General features: G+C 46.8%; 1 protein-coding gene across 4 annotated transcripts in view; it reads right to left on the bottom strand.

The window, feature by feature from the left end:
* Nucleotides 1-12,988, bottom strand: part of BRD4 (bromodomain containing 4) — an 81,351-nt gene extending 68,363 nt beyond the window's left edge. For 2 of the 4 annotated variants that reach the window (XM_068536593.1, XM_068536595.1), the window contains exon 1: nucleotides 12,744-12,988. The gene's annotated coding sequence lies outside the window, so the exon portion shown is untranslated. Of the gene's footprint in view, nucleotides 1-12,283; nucleotides 12,369-12,743 lie in introns of those variants that run through there. The other 2 variants (XM_068536597.1, XM_068536594.1) reach the window with 2 other exon arrangements.
* Between the last annotated feature and the right edge of the window lie 1,678 nt (nucleotides 12,989-14,666).

The raw sequence follows: 14,666 nt of genomic DNA, 5'->3' as shown, positions 1-14,666 counted from the left end.
TGCCACTTACCAGCAACCCTACCCAAGTGACTGAGCTCTCTGGGTGTCAAATTCCTTATCTGCAAAACGCAGATGATACCGGTACCCATTTTCTGAGGACTTAAGGAATACAGAGTCTTAGAAATCCAGCACCTGGCACACAGTAATCACTCATATATTCACTAAAATGGAGTGATCATGTATGGATGCACAAGCTCCCCAGTCTGTGGAGGGGAATACAGTGGAGAAAAAGAAGTGACCCACATTGCAGCTCCATACATTAAGGCTGACCCAGACAGCAAGCAGGGTGACTCCTGTTCAAATTTACCATTTCAGAATAGGCAAGCAGTAGGAAACAGAAAAAAAAGACCTATTCAGAAAAGGTAGTTCTACCCTTTGAAGGGAAGTCTATTCACAGGCAACTATTTGTTAAAAACCCTGAACCTTTTCACAAAGTCAATGATCAAAGATAACTATTGTCTCAAGGTGAACAATTGGGGGGGGGGGGGGAGGGGTCTGAAAGAGCCATAGGCCAGGGAGGGTACCCAGCTCTCACAAGTGCAAGGGAAGGGTACTCAAATGGGTTCCCAAAGCAAAGAGGCCCAGAGATGTCCTGAGAAATGACACAGAGGACAGGCAAGCTAAGCTATGGGGCTGTCAGCTCCAACTTTGGTAACTCCAAACCGCACTCCTGGGATTACAAATATATGTGAGTTATTACCTTGAAATAGATGAACACGAAGGTGGTGTTATCTCCAGACAACCAATCTGTGAGCTCAATTGTTTCCTGGTGTCAGAAGGAAAACAGAGATGCATATACACAAACTTCATTACTTAGCAACTTTTTATAACTAAAAGCACTTCAGAGCTAAGAATTTTAAATGAAGATTATAAATGAAAACAACCTACACATGGATGGTACCACCTCTTACAAAACTCTTTCATATAGGCTATGTGTTTGTTTAATTGCAGAACAGAAAGGGAAAACTGCTTAAGTAACAAAGCCATGCCTGTACAGTAAGACTGTAATTCAACTGAGCAGAGCAATGGGATTAATTAAAGCCAAGACCAACAGAAAATGAACAGGAGAAATATCCATCAGCATATACAAGTCTATCTTCAAACTTCAGAGGTTAAGGGAAAGCAAAGAGATTTTAATATTGTTAAAAAGAGGACGACAGGCCCAAAATGGTGTCTCCTATGCTAAGCCCCATGTCCGCAAACCACAACTTAATTAGTTTCGGCCCTCCCAAAATGGAATCTTAAACCAGTCAGTCGGGAATCACCTGGTCAGCACTAGTGAGGTAATCTGCCTGACAGACCCCTGACATCCCTAAACAGAAAGTGACCTTACCCCAAGCAATCTGCTTTTTGATAGCATAATTTCCCTCATCCTGCTCTCTGTTACGAAGTCTTTCATTTGTACAGCTCCTTGGGCACTCCTTCCTATCTGCTAGATGGGATGCTGCCCCATCCATGAATCACTGAATAAAACCAGTAAGGTCTTTAAAATTTGCTCAGTTGAATTTTGCAAACAATATGCCCTATTCTTAGAAGTAATACAAGTTCCTTTCCATCCTTTGACAACTCTGCCCCAATTACAAAGTATGAATTATTTAAGTTTACGATACTGGATTTCCCATTCCTTCTACCAGACAAGAATCTGGGGAAGGAGAGCAGAGTGGCATTGCGCACACCACCTGTGTAGTATGCTCACATCCCTAAGCATAAACATATCACACTAAAGAATGGTACTTTCTCATCCCACAAGTTCTATCTCCCTCAGTCTGCAGGTTCAAGTGCACGCATGGAATAAAGGGTGCTGCAGCTGACAGCAGGCGCTAAGCCACATAAGGGACCATAGCCATGACTCTTTCTAAGTCTACCCACATCTAACACAGTGAAATCATCAGGCTGGCTAGCGACCCATTGGATTACCTTCTGCAGCAAAGGCTCCAGGCCAACACCAAATCCTGGAGATGGTTTTATGAACAGCAGAAACAGCTTCAGTGACGAGCCCCATAACAAAAACCTTCCTTCATCTGCAGCCGCTGCAATAAGCCCATTCTGGCACATTCTGACATTCATCTCCAAGAAAGAGAACAAGCTGAAAAAGAAGGGCGCAGAGGGCCCCTGGACAGATCTGCACCACAGCTGACACTGGTTACTCGACATCTCTGTAAAAATCTCTGGAAGATTTTCACAAGGACAAACCAAAAAGGGTGCTCCACACAGTTTCCTACAGTTATAAATTTGCAAATGCCTGCAAAAGCAGGACGCATGCAAAAAGGAAAGTCTTCTAAACCATCAAGAGTCTTTTAATTAACAATTACTCATTCTCAAAGTAAAATCCAGGAAATTCATTGTAGTACATGCTCCCTGGATGGGCTTTAGGGTTCTGAGAACTGCCCCTGCCCCCAAACTATTCAACACATATGCATTTTTCTGGAGGAAGGATCCACAGTGCTGTCTGTCACATTCTCAAAAGGACCTCCAACCTCCCCTCAAGTTAAGAACTGATGCTCTAGGGACTTCCCTGGTGGTCCAGTGGTTAAGAATCCGCCTTGCAATGCAGGAGATGCGGGTTTGATCCCTGGTTGGGGAACTGAGATCCCACACGCTGCAGGGCAACTAAGCCCGCGCACCGCAAGTACTGAGCCCGCGCGCTCTGGAGCCTGCCCCCACAACTAGAGAGAAGCCCGCGCGCTGCAACAAAGAGCCCGCACACCACAACAAAGACCCAATGCTGCCAAATAAATAAATTAAAACAAAAAAAAAAACAAAAAACTGATCCTCTAGTGAGAAGCAGGGCTGGTCTATCCTTGGCCACTGGACCCTCAATTATTTTGAGCCCCTTAAAGAACTTGAATAAATCCAAGAGCAAGAACTATAGGAAAATGATTACTCTAGCAGTGTTTAACACTTGTTTTTGATTATGGAAATCTGAGTAAGCTTTCTGTAATACTAGAGGAATGCCAAGCAGCAGACTTTACAAGAACTTAAGTCCAGAAACAGCTTAACAAATGGCAAAATTACAAATGTACTTTTTGTGTGGATGAAGATGAATCCAGTCCACTGAAATGTTCTCCATAACAAGTTCATTCATGCAAGCATTTGCTGACGTTTATCTACCTGGTCTCTTAACCCAGTCTTCCCCTGCGCTTCATTTCGTGATCTAAGCCCATCTCATCCCTGTGCTTCCTGAGGGCTGTTTTTCTGGCCAAACTGGGCTCTATCACCAGTGGCTGGAGTCCTCTTGCCCACTCAAGAGACTATTGAGACTTGGCTTGACTCCTCCCAGAGCCCCCACAGCAACTCCCTCTGTACCTGGAACCTGGAATAAACCATGTCGTTCATTTAATCCTCCACCAAGGATTTGGAATACACACATCCTTGACCATCTTCACTTTATCCTTTTTCTTGAGTAACTCATTCTAAGCTGATTTCACCTAACTCTGGTTTAAGATCAAGTACGGTAAATTAGCTTCCCTTTCAGCCATCCAAAACTTCTTGCTTCAAGTTAGGGGGTACACTTGACTTCCAGTGTAAACTATAGGCTGTTTGACAAAAATTATCCCATCTAGAATGACTCATAATGGTGAGCAAGATGCTGCTGCGGCTACCACTTGAGGTGAGCAAGTGGAGGGCAGAGATGGGATAAACGTGCCACGTTTGAGGCGAGGTGGTTCGGCATTCCCACTCTGCACGTGGTCAGGGACAGGCAATGACCCAAGCCAGAGTTTTCCGTCATTAGAGAGGACTACTGGGGAAGAATCACTCTTGACCTTGAGGTCAGGATATCAGAGACAGAGAACAGCTCTGATGTCCCTATCTGAGCCCCTGAATTCAGCTGTGCTCAAGGCCCACTCCAGACTTATCACATCAACCAACAAATTCCCTTTCATTTCAACCTGTTTATACTTAGTATTTTCACCGGAGAGACCTAACCAATACAGCCATTTCCTTTAAAACTGACATCTTCACTAAAAACTTGGGAAGACACCATCTGAGAGTAAAAGACAAGTAACTTGCCTTACACATACACACACAAAATACTCTTTACATACTTCTTGATTTGCTTGTTGCAAACTACTGACAACCCTCACCACTACGTGCTTCCTCAATTTCCCCATCCCACTCTACCCTCCAAAGTGCTTCTAGAAAGAAAAGAAACTGAAGATCAATGCAGGACTTCCCTGGTGGTGCAGTGGTTGAAAATCTGCCTGCCAATTCAGGGGACACGGGTTTGATCCCTGGTCCAGGAAGATCCCACATGCCACAGAGCAACTAAGCCCGTGGGCCACAGCTACTGAGCCTGAGCTCTAGAGCCCGCGAGTCACAACTACTGAAGCCCGCGTACCCTAGAGCCCATGCTCTGCAACAAGAGGAGCCACCACAATGAGAAGCCCACACACCGCAACAAAGAGTAGCCCCGCTCGCCGCAACTAGAGAAAGCCCACGTGCAGCAACGAGGACCCAACTCGGCCAAAAAAAAAAAGATCAATGCACTTCACTTGCTACTAGAAAGCATAGCCAGGACAGTCACCCTTGGGCAAGTGATGAAGAAATAGATTGCAAAATGGCCACCAAAAAAAATTTTTTTTAAAGTTTTCAGGGTACCCACAGCTACCATTGAGAGGTATCTAAAACGAAGTTATTTCACACTAGTCTGACAAGATTCACAGTAAGAAACAGATTTTGTCATGTACACAGTACATAAAATCACAGCAAAGGTTTTATGGGATACCCTTAGAATGTGTAACACCCTTTGACATTTCCTTTTTCTCCCCCCTGAAACAATGACTGCAACCTACTAAGTTCATTTCATTACCCAGAGTGTGAAAAACACAGATATAAAATAAGAATTACTCTCTCTTAAAATCTAGATCGTGGTCAAAGTTCTCTGGAGCCCAAACCTATTCTCTCATTCTACACGTGAGAAACTGAGGCTTGGGAGGATATGCGACTGGTCCAAGGAAGGTATACAGCAGATGCAATGTGTCCAGCCCAGTTCCTTCCTTCTCTCCCTCTTGTGTGTGCACACACACGCATGCACCCACACACATGCACACACACAACTTGCACTGGCAGGTTCCACACTCCATGCAGTCTGCCTGTTTCAACCCTCACAATAACGATCTGCTCACCTGAAACATATCTTCCTCAAACATAGCGGAAAATGTTTTAAGTGTAAAATCCCCAAATTTATCTCACTTACACGAAACAATCTCAAAGGCCAATTTGCCCGCAAGCGTGTACGTGTTATTGCCTGGGATAGGACAACTGGGGACGTTAGTCACACACAAGGACACGGATATTACTAATTCCTGTTTCTAGAAATTACATAATACCAAGCCCAACACCTCTCCCTGGCACTGCTTCCACAGTGTACCACTGTCTCTTGGCGTAACAGCAACTAGGAACAAATACGGTGTTTCAGCCTTTAGGGGACACCAAAACAAGAGGAGTGACCACAGGCAAAGTGAGGCCTGGACGGCTTTTCTAGAAACCCTTTATGCAGAGCAAAAGCAGCACCCTCCCACCAATCAAATATAATACAGGTCAGAGACTCCCCTACCTTCCCCCAATCTGAATACAACACAGAGGCCAGGCACCCCCACCTGTTGTCTACTCAGTCAATGCTTATTCATACAAATTCCATTTTACACATGAGGAAACTGAGGTTTTTAGGGAGATTATGTAACTTGCCTGAGGTCGAGGTCAAGGCCAGAAGGGAGCGGGCCTGGACTGATCCCTGACATGGACTCCGCAGTTCTCAGTACACAGCTCCACCCAAGCCCAACCAACTCTGCTAGCCACAGCCCAGAGTCCTGGAACTTCCTACATTGAGCAGAACAGGCCAACACTTGTCAAGAAAAAGATCACAGAATACCCTACACCTAGAGTGAGCTTAAAAAAGCCTTTATTTGTAAGTATGTCACAGATCAAAAAGAAGAAACAGCATATTCATTTAGGTACTCTTAATTTCCAGTTAAATGCTCAGATTTGACCAATTTCTGAATGAAATAAATTCTCCAGTTGGGTTTAACACAAACTAAAGGCATTCCACATGGGCCTGGATACTGACGGCCCCTAGTAATGGTGACTGGCATCGACTGGTTCTTCTGGTCAACAGGCCCAAAGTCCACCAGCAAGAACTCAGCCTCCCAGCCAGACACTCCACTTTCCTGGCTCATCATCCAACTGCCTGCCTCCTTTCCCGGGAGACCCTGACTTGTGATACAAACCTTCCTGGAGACCAAAATCCTTTCAACAAGTCCAGATGTCAACACAATTTAATTTAGGGCCAAAAGAGGCAGGGAAGGTATGGAGAGCTGCTACGCTTGTGCTCCGCAAAAACTTCCTCCATCAGCAACTTCCATTGACTGTTGCCTTTGTTCAGACAACCAGGTTTTAATAAAACGGTTAAGTTACATCTTAGGCTTGAGGATATACTGGACCACCTTCCCCTGATAGATCATTTCTCCAAACTCTGCAGCCAACAACATCCCAGGGTGGGCACCCCCAAAGCTTGCTGAATTTCCATTAATCCCATTACCACCACTTTTAATCTCATTATCAGATAAACAAATCCTCACCTAGAAAAACCAACCCCTACTTTAAATCACCTCCCCCACTGACCTCTACTCACAGTTTACTTGAAGGAAAACGCAACATAGAGGGGGATCTGAAAGGCACCTGGCTGATCTTGGTATCACCTGGTGACATGGTTTCCAGGCATGTCAGCTGGTCCACCTTCCTACCCTCAACTGCTCTACTTTATAATACCTGGCTACCTCTTCCCACTTCTATTCTTCACCCTGGAAAATAACAGCAAATAAGTAGCTAATCTTGAGAGAGCACTGACTCATCTTATCCTCAACTGAAAGATGGAAAAATGAAGTTTGGGGAAGGCTGAGTGACAGGCGAAGGTCACAAAGCAGGCAGGAGGGCCAGGATTCAAACTGGGGTGTAACTGTGCCGCACTGGTGGTATCAGTCTTTGGAGCAGGGCAGCAAAAATGACACAGGACTGGACTGCCAAGAGGCTGTTCAAGCCCTCCCCACAGCATTCAAATAACATTGGACTTCTATCACAGAGTCAGGAATTCTGCGACTTGATTTCAGGAAACAAAGTCCAATTCTGGGCAGAAGAGTAGAAAGGTCAAAGAGCAAGATCGCGGAGACACTTCTTCTCAGAAAGCTTCAGAACACACTCAAAACCACACTTTGTTTTTACACAGTTACTATTTGTGGGGGCGGGGGGTGGAAACTGTTAAAAACCCCACCCTTATAAACAAGATGCTGTCAAGCTTAGATTGGAGAAAGGGAAATTCATGGAACTTTTCTAGAAAACTAATTTGTATCAACTTTCCAAAAACACACACCCTTTGGTCTGGTGATTCCACTTCTAGATATGAAAAAAAGAGAAAACTTGAAAATCATGTCCACAAATAGCAGAATTAAATTATGGTACATTCACATAATAGAATTCCAGGCAACCATTTAAAATAAGAGTATTTTGGAAATGTTCACAGTGTAATATTTTTTGAAAAATTAACAACACAATCCAATTTTGTTACTCACGTAGAAAAAGACTGGCACAAAAATGGGGTTAGGTAACAATAATTTTTAACACTTAACATCACCTTAACACTGTATTTTCCAAATTTTAAAAAATGACCGTGCACTACTTTTGTTTAAAGAGAAAAACCCATACAATCTCTTTTGCAAATGATGTGGATCAACCAGTGCTATTCCCCCTCAGGATTTGGTCAAGAACAGGACAGATGGCTGCTCTGCCCTATCTTTGACACTGGACTCACTCTCCATCTATTTCTTTAGAATGGAATACATCCCATGATTTATGCTAGGACATGTGGATGCAGTTTAATCAAGTTTAATCAGTTATAGCCTGCTTGGACTGGAAAAAAAAAATTAAGTGTTTTTAAAATTAACCTTTATAACAATGGCACGAGTTTGAGGTGCAACTTCCAGACTGTTTTCTGTGCCTCACCAGCATTTCAAACTATTCTCTAACAATGTATAATTCAAAAAACCAAATGGGGATCAAACTGTGCAGGGCTTCCCTGGTGGCGCAGTGGTTGAGAATCTGCCTGCCAATGCAGGGGACACGGGTTCGAGCCCTGGTCTGGGAAGATCCCACATGCCGTGGAGCAACTAGGCCCGTGAGCCACAACTACTGAGCCTGCGCGTCTGGAGCTTGTGCTCCACAACAAGAGGCCACGACAGTGAGAGGCCCGCGCACAGCGATGAAGAGTGGCCCCCGCTCGCCGCAACTAGAGAAAGCCCTCGCACAGAAACGAAGACCCTACACAGCCAAAAATACATAATTTAAAAAAAAAAAACAAAAACCGTGCAGACTGTACTACATGTCAACATTCTGACATCCTTGCACTTCCATTTCCTCATTCTTTTAAATGGCTACACCACATTCCATTAAGTTTTCTTTTTTTTAACCCCTCCATCAAGGTACTAGAAAAATCACTGCAGTTAAAAAGTCATTGCGCATTCTCAAAAAGTTAAGTACCATGACCTAGCAATTCCACTCCTAGATATCCATCCAAGAGAAATTAATACAAATGTCCACACAAAAATTTGTACATGAATGTTCATAGCAGCACCATTCACAATACCCAAAAAAGTGTAAATCCGAATATCCATCAACTGAATAAATAAAATGTGACATACCCATCCATACAATGGAATATTACTTAGTTATAAGAGAAATGAAATACTGATTCATGCTACAGCACAAACCTTAAAAACATTATACCAAGTAAAAGGAGCCAGCCACAAAAGGTTATGTATCGTATGATTCCTGAAATATCCAGAATAGGCAGATTTATAGAGACAGAGTAAATCGGTGGTTGCCAGGGATTGGGGGGATGGAACGTGACTGCTAATGAATAGGGATTTCTTTTTGGAGGGATGAAAATGTTCTAAAATTGGTTGTGGTGGTGGCTGCACCACTCTGAACATACTAAAAACCACTGATTTGTAGGCTTTAAATTGGTGAACTATCATTTGTGAATTATATCTCAATAAGCTTGTTATAAAAACACTAAAAAAAGATAAGGTTTTACAATATTAGTATAATACTCAAAATATAATTTATATTCAATAAATATTTGGAAAAGATAGATACATTAAGAAAGAATACATGTACCACAGAAAATCATTGTGCAAATATCTTTTTGTCTTCCCTTATACATAGTAGAAGCTCAGGAACTAATTGTTACAATGGATTGGCAAATCACATGAAATCAGAATATTAGAAAGGGCTCAACGTTTTTAAACAAGAAACAAAACCTTTTTACTGACAAAATGAGATCCACATTAAGAAATGCTACCCATACTTGTTTATTACCCACTTCATCTTCCTCTTAAAATACTTTTCCCAGATCAGGATTGAACCACAGCCCAAACCCACTCACTACATTTCAAACTGCTAAGTGGGAGACACACAGTACACAGTGCACAGAAGCAACTGCATGCCACGCTGCTTGGACTACTAGTAAGTTTACTGCAATTAGGGATCTTAACATTACCTTAGTTAAAATTCACGTCTCCTGGGCTTCCTTGGTGGCTCAGTGGTTAAGAATCCGCCCGCCAATGCAGGCGACACGGGTTCGAGCCCTGGTCCGGGAAGATCCCACATGCCGCGGAGCAACTAAGCCCGTGTGCCACAACTACTGAGCCTACATGCCTAGAGCCCGTGCTCCGCAACAAGAGAAGCCACCGCAATGAGAAGCCCGCGCACCACAATGAAGACTAGCCCCCGCTCGCTGCAACTAGTGAAAGCCCACGCACAGCAACAAAGACCCAGTGCAGCCAAAAATAAATAAAATAAATGAATTAAAAAAAAAAAATTCACGTCTCCTGTTAAGTCACTACTGACCAATTATGCCCACTGTTAATATTTTACTGATAAAAGGAATTACTTGCACTTGATATTATGGGCATGCCGAATTCTTCCTAAATTATCCTCTCCAGTTTATTCACTCAAGGAATATTTTAGCTGCTCTTCTAAGGTGCTGAGAATACACTAGAGAATAAAAATAGACAAAGCCAAGCAAACAAAACCCTGCCCTCACGGAACTTACAGTCTAGTAAAAATAATAATAATAATTTAAGGAAATGTTATTTTTTTACAAACTCATGTCTTATGAATTAAATAAAATGCCAGCATCAGCAAAGAATCCCCACAATTCTCACCTTGCAAGTGTTCAGTCTTTTCAAAACACTAAAAATCACAGATTTATTAAACATTAACTGAAACATTGAAACTATTCTCAATGACAAGCTTTTCTCTCCTTTTTATAGATTTGCCAAGAACACAAAGACAAACGTGTCAACTTTACGATTTTATTCAAAATCAGAATTTGAAACATTTCACATCCACACAATCATTACAGATGACGACAGCGGGTTGTCAGAGCAGATTTAACAGCCCAGGGTCTTCAAATCATTGGTACGAAATGGTTTTTACTGAAAGTTAAAAAAAAAAAAAACCCTCCAATCTCCTTCCAGAATTCATAAATCTCAAGTCATTCAATAACCTGAATTGTGTAACATGAAAATACTGCATCCCCTCCACCTCCAAAAGCAAAAGTGCAACTTAGTACAAAGATCACAACAACTGGCTCAAAAAGGTAACTTTTGGAAACAAAGTCTAAATTCCTCTGAACAATTCAATAATCTAGTGGAAATTTTACAAAGTGGCCAATGATTCTCTTGCAATTCTTAGGTAATTTTTCTCATCTCTATCCCAGGAAGGGAAGGTAACCACATAGACACCTGAGAACAGCCAACCCACCCTTAAAATGCAGCCACTTTCATGTTCTAACTTTCACCTGTAGGCAAAATTCCTTATCTTCAGCAATTGGCTGGGGCTGAATTCTAGCAAGATTCACACATGTGGGCTCATCTCCTCAGGTTAAGACCAACTAAAACCATCTTAAGAGACTAACTCACTCCACAGCTCGAACCCTTAGATACTTTGTTTCCTACTAAGGTTAAGGGGTATGGCAGATAACAGAGAAGCAATGCACTGTTTTAGATCAGGCTTTTCTCGATTTGGTTGAGGGAAATCATCAGAGAGGTTTTTTTCCCCAGGTTGAAGATTTGGGGGAGAAGGGGTTAGTTATCTACAATGCCTTGGTGGAAAGATAAATCCCATCCAAATTAAACAGAAAATAATGTTTTATCATATTACTGGCAAAGTCATAAAACAGACTGTGCCATCCAAAAACTTCTCGAAACTGGTAACATATTCATAAATCCTACTGGGTATCGCTTTCTTTACAACCTCCAAGGACTAAATTCCAAGAACTAAAAATTTAAGGAACCTGACAGCCCCATTCATAAAAATCTCCCAAACATTATTACAGCACCAAAGAGCCACTGGCTTAGAGGTACACTGAGACGGTTTCTGTAAACACGAACACGTAGAGCCCTCTCGAAGGTAAGCAAAGACACTTCAATTCTCATTCACTTCTCCAAGAGGTCACTTCTTGCATCCAGCACACACACAGAACGTAACCCAAGGGCCAAGACCATACACCGCACGAGGCTGCACAAAACATTAAATGAGTAAACAAACAAAAACAACACTTCAGAAAACAACGCGTGATCTTGAGTAAAAGAGAGGTCACTCAGCAAAAGAACATGACTCATCCACGGGCCTGAACAGAAGTATTTATACTGCTCACTACACCAAAGTGGGATTTCCCATCTTCATCCAAGGCTGGGCCTTAGGAGTATCTCAGTCGGGTGAAGTTGTGTTATTTCCGTTTTGGAGGGGGGGGGTCATTTTATTTCGCTGAATCACAACTCCCCCACATCCCCACCCCATACCACCACCACGCACAAGACTGCAAATAGACGAGACCGTGGCAAAGACGTCAGCGAGCACCGACCGAGCAAAACAAAGCGCCCAGTGAGGGGCTGCCAGGCCGGGAGTGGGTGGGTAAAGGGGGCCAGGCTGGCCCCTCAGAGCACCGCTCCCGCCCCCAAGAACCTGTCTCCGGGCAGGTGTGCAGCGGCAGCCTCCTCCCTCCACCTGGGGACCAGCCCCGTTCTCTGCAGAGCTCCGGGGACAGCCCGGAAGATGAGGAAATGAGGGCGGGGGCGCGCTGCCCCGGCCTGGACAAGAGGACCAAGGCACCAGGGGGCGCGTTGGGCCCGCCCCACGTGAGCGCCCGGGCCGGGGCCAAGCCCGCCCCGGGGACTGCGGCCGGGGCCAGCGGCGCCTGTGACCACCACGCCGGGCTCGGACTTACCGGGGCCAGGCGCGCCGCGGAGTGCGCGGCGGCCGCTTCCTCCTCCTCCTCCTCCTCCTCACTTGACAAAATGGCGGCGACAGGAAGTGCCGGGCGCCTCGGCCCGCCCCCCGCCCGCCCCCGGCCCCCCGCCCCGCCACTGCGCCCGCGCCCCCCGCCCGCGCCCCTGCCCTGCAGCCCCGCCGGAGCCGGGGGGCGGCTGCGCCAACGGCGGGGCGCCCGCGAGGCGCCCTGCCGCCAACGGCGCAGGCGGCCTTGGCCAGGCGCGAACGGCGCGGGGACGCGGGAGGCCCGCAGGCCCGAGCCCGCGTCGCCCCGGCCTCCCCGCCCCCGCGCCGCGCCGATGGCGTAGGTGCTGGCGCACCGGCCCCATTACGCAATGCAGGTTACGCGGGCCGCGCCGCGGAGCCCCGCCGGCTGCCCCGCGCCGTCCGCCGCCCCGAAGGGCACCGGTCCTCACCTGAGACGCTAGGCCGCACGCCGCCCCCGCCGGCCGCCGGCCGCCAGCCGCCGCCGCCCCCTCCTCTTCGGGGTGCCTGCGCGGCGCCGGGGCCCGCCCGCCGCTCCGCCGCGCTCACAGGCCCCGCTTGCCCGCGGGCACTGCCGGCAGCCGCCGCTGCCGCAGCCACCGCTTCGGCTCTTCGGTTGCGGGAGAGCAGAACAAACAGCCCTACCGCCGCCGCCGCCGCCGCCGCCGCCGCCGCCGCCGCCAGCGCACTGACGTCACCGCGCACGCTGCGCGCGCGGTCACCCTCTGTCGCCGCCCGGCGTGCGCGCCCGAGACCGTTCCCGGCGAGAGCGAGCTCAAGAGAGCTGGCGGCCGGGAGGTGAGTGGAGAAAGCCGGTGTTCGCGGCCAGCGGGAAGATGAGAACCCCCCCCCCCCCCCGCCTCAGACCAAGGGTGGGGACTGAGGAAAGATCTTGCAGACCCGAGGGAGGGGACCACGTCGTCGGACAGAAGGGACACCGCAGACCGAGGGAGGAGACACCTCAGAGGGAGGGGACCCCGCAGACCGAGAGGGGAGACAGACCGAGAGGGGTCCCCCAGACCGAGGGAAGGGACCCCGCAGAACGAGGGTGGGGACCGCGCAGACAGAGTGGGGAGGCACTCAAACCGAGAGAGGGGACCCCGCAGACCAAGAGGGGAGACACCTCAGACTGAGTGAGGGGGGTCTACCTACAGACTGAGGGACGGGACCGAGGGAGACTGAAAATTGGGCCTGAGGGAAAAGATCTGAAGGCAGAGGGAGACGTCCGCAAATTTAGGAAGGGACTGATGATAGACCCTCAAAGAGAAGGAGGACAGTGAGGAGAGACTCCAAAGACTGATGGCAGAGGCGGAGAAGAGACACTGTCTGAGGGAGGCCGCGCTGAGGGGAGGCTGCAGGGTGTTGAAGGAGGCTGGAGTGGGGCGGTGCTGGAACATTAAGGGAGAGAGCTGCGATGGGGGCGCTGGTGTGAGGGAAAGGAGGTGAGACCAGGCTGTCAGCAAGGCTGGGGCGGCACCTTTCTTGGTTGGCTGGCCAGCCACTGGGATCTAAAGACTGGAAGGTGCTGGACTTCGTGCCTAGGGCACTCTGCCTCCAGTTGTCCCCCAGCTGACCTCCTTCTCATCCTTAAGATTCAAACCACAAGCCAGCTCCATAAAACGAAGAGATTAGGCTTAGGTTGCTTACAGTTTAAAATGACAATCCTGTTAAATTTTTCAAATGGGGAACCATAACCTCCTTTTTCCCCTTTTGCCCTTATCGTCACTCTTTTAGCATTTTAAGTCCCATCTTTTAAAAATAGCAAGCTCAGTTCTTCTAAAAAGTCTAGGTAATTAAAAAAATTCCTGATGGTCACTTCTTTCAGAACATATTGATACACTAGGATAGCAGTCAAATAGTTTTGTCCCTATCATGGTTTGCTCGCTCTTCACTAAGGGCAATCATAAATTACTGATAGGTCCTGAGCAAACTAAAGACTTACTTTTACCCTTTATTTTATTTATTTATTTATTTATTTATTTTTGGCTGCATTGGGTCTTCGTTGCTGCGCACGGGCTTTCTCTAGTTGCAGCGAGCGGGGGCTGCTCTTCATTGTGGTGCACGGGCTTCTCATTGCGGTGGCTTCTCTTATTGCGGAGCACGGGCTCTAGGCACGTGGGCTTCAGTAGTTGTGGCACGCAGGCTCAGTGGTTGTGGCTCCTGGGCTCTAGAGCGCAGGCTCAGTAGTTGTGCTGCACGGGCTTAGTTGCTTCTCGGCATGTGGGATCTTCCCTGACCAGGGATTGAACCCATGTCCCCTGAATTGGCAGGCGGATTCCTAACTGCTGCACCGCCAGGGAAGTCCCAAGAAGGTATCCATATAAAGCTGAGCTTATCCATAGTCGTCTTGTTGC

The sequence above is a fragment of the Eschrichtius robustus genome, chromosome 2, assembly GCF_028021215.1.
Source record: "Eschrichtius robustus isolate mEscRob2 chromosome 2, mEscRob2.pri, whole genome shotgun sequence".
Classification (NCBI taxonomy): domain Eukaryota; kingdom Metazoa; phylum Chordata; class Mammalia; order Artiodactyla; family Eschrichtiidae; genus Eschrichtius; species Eschrichtius robustus.
Note: the sequence above shows the minus strand (reverse complement) of the source record. Positions and strands in the feature narration are given on the sequence as shown.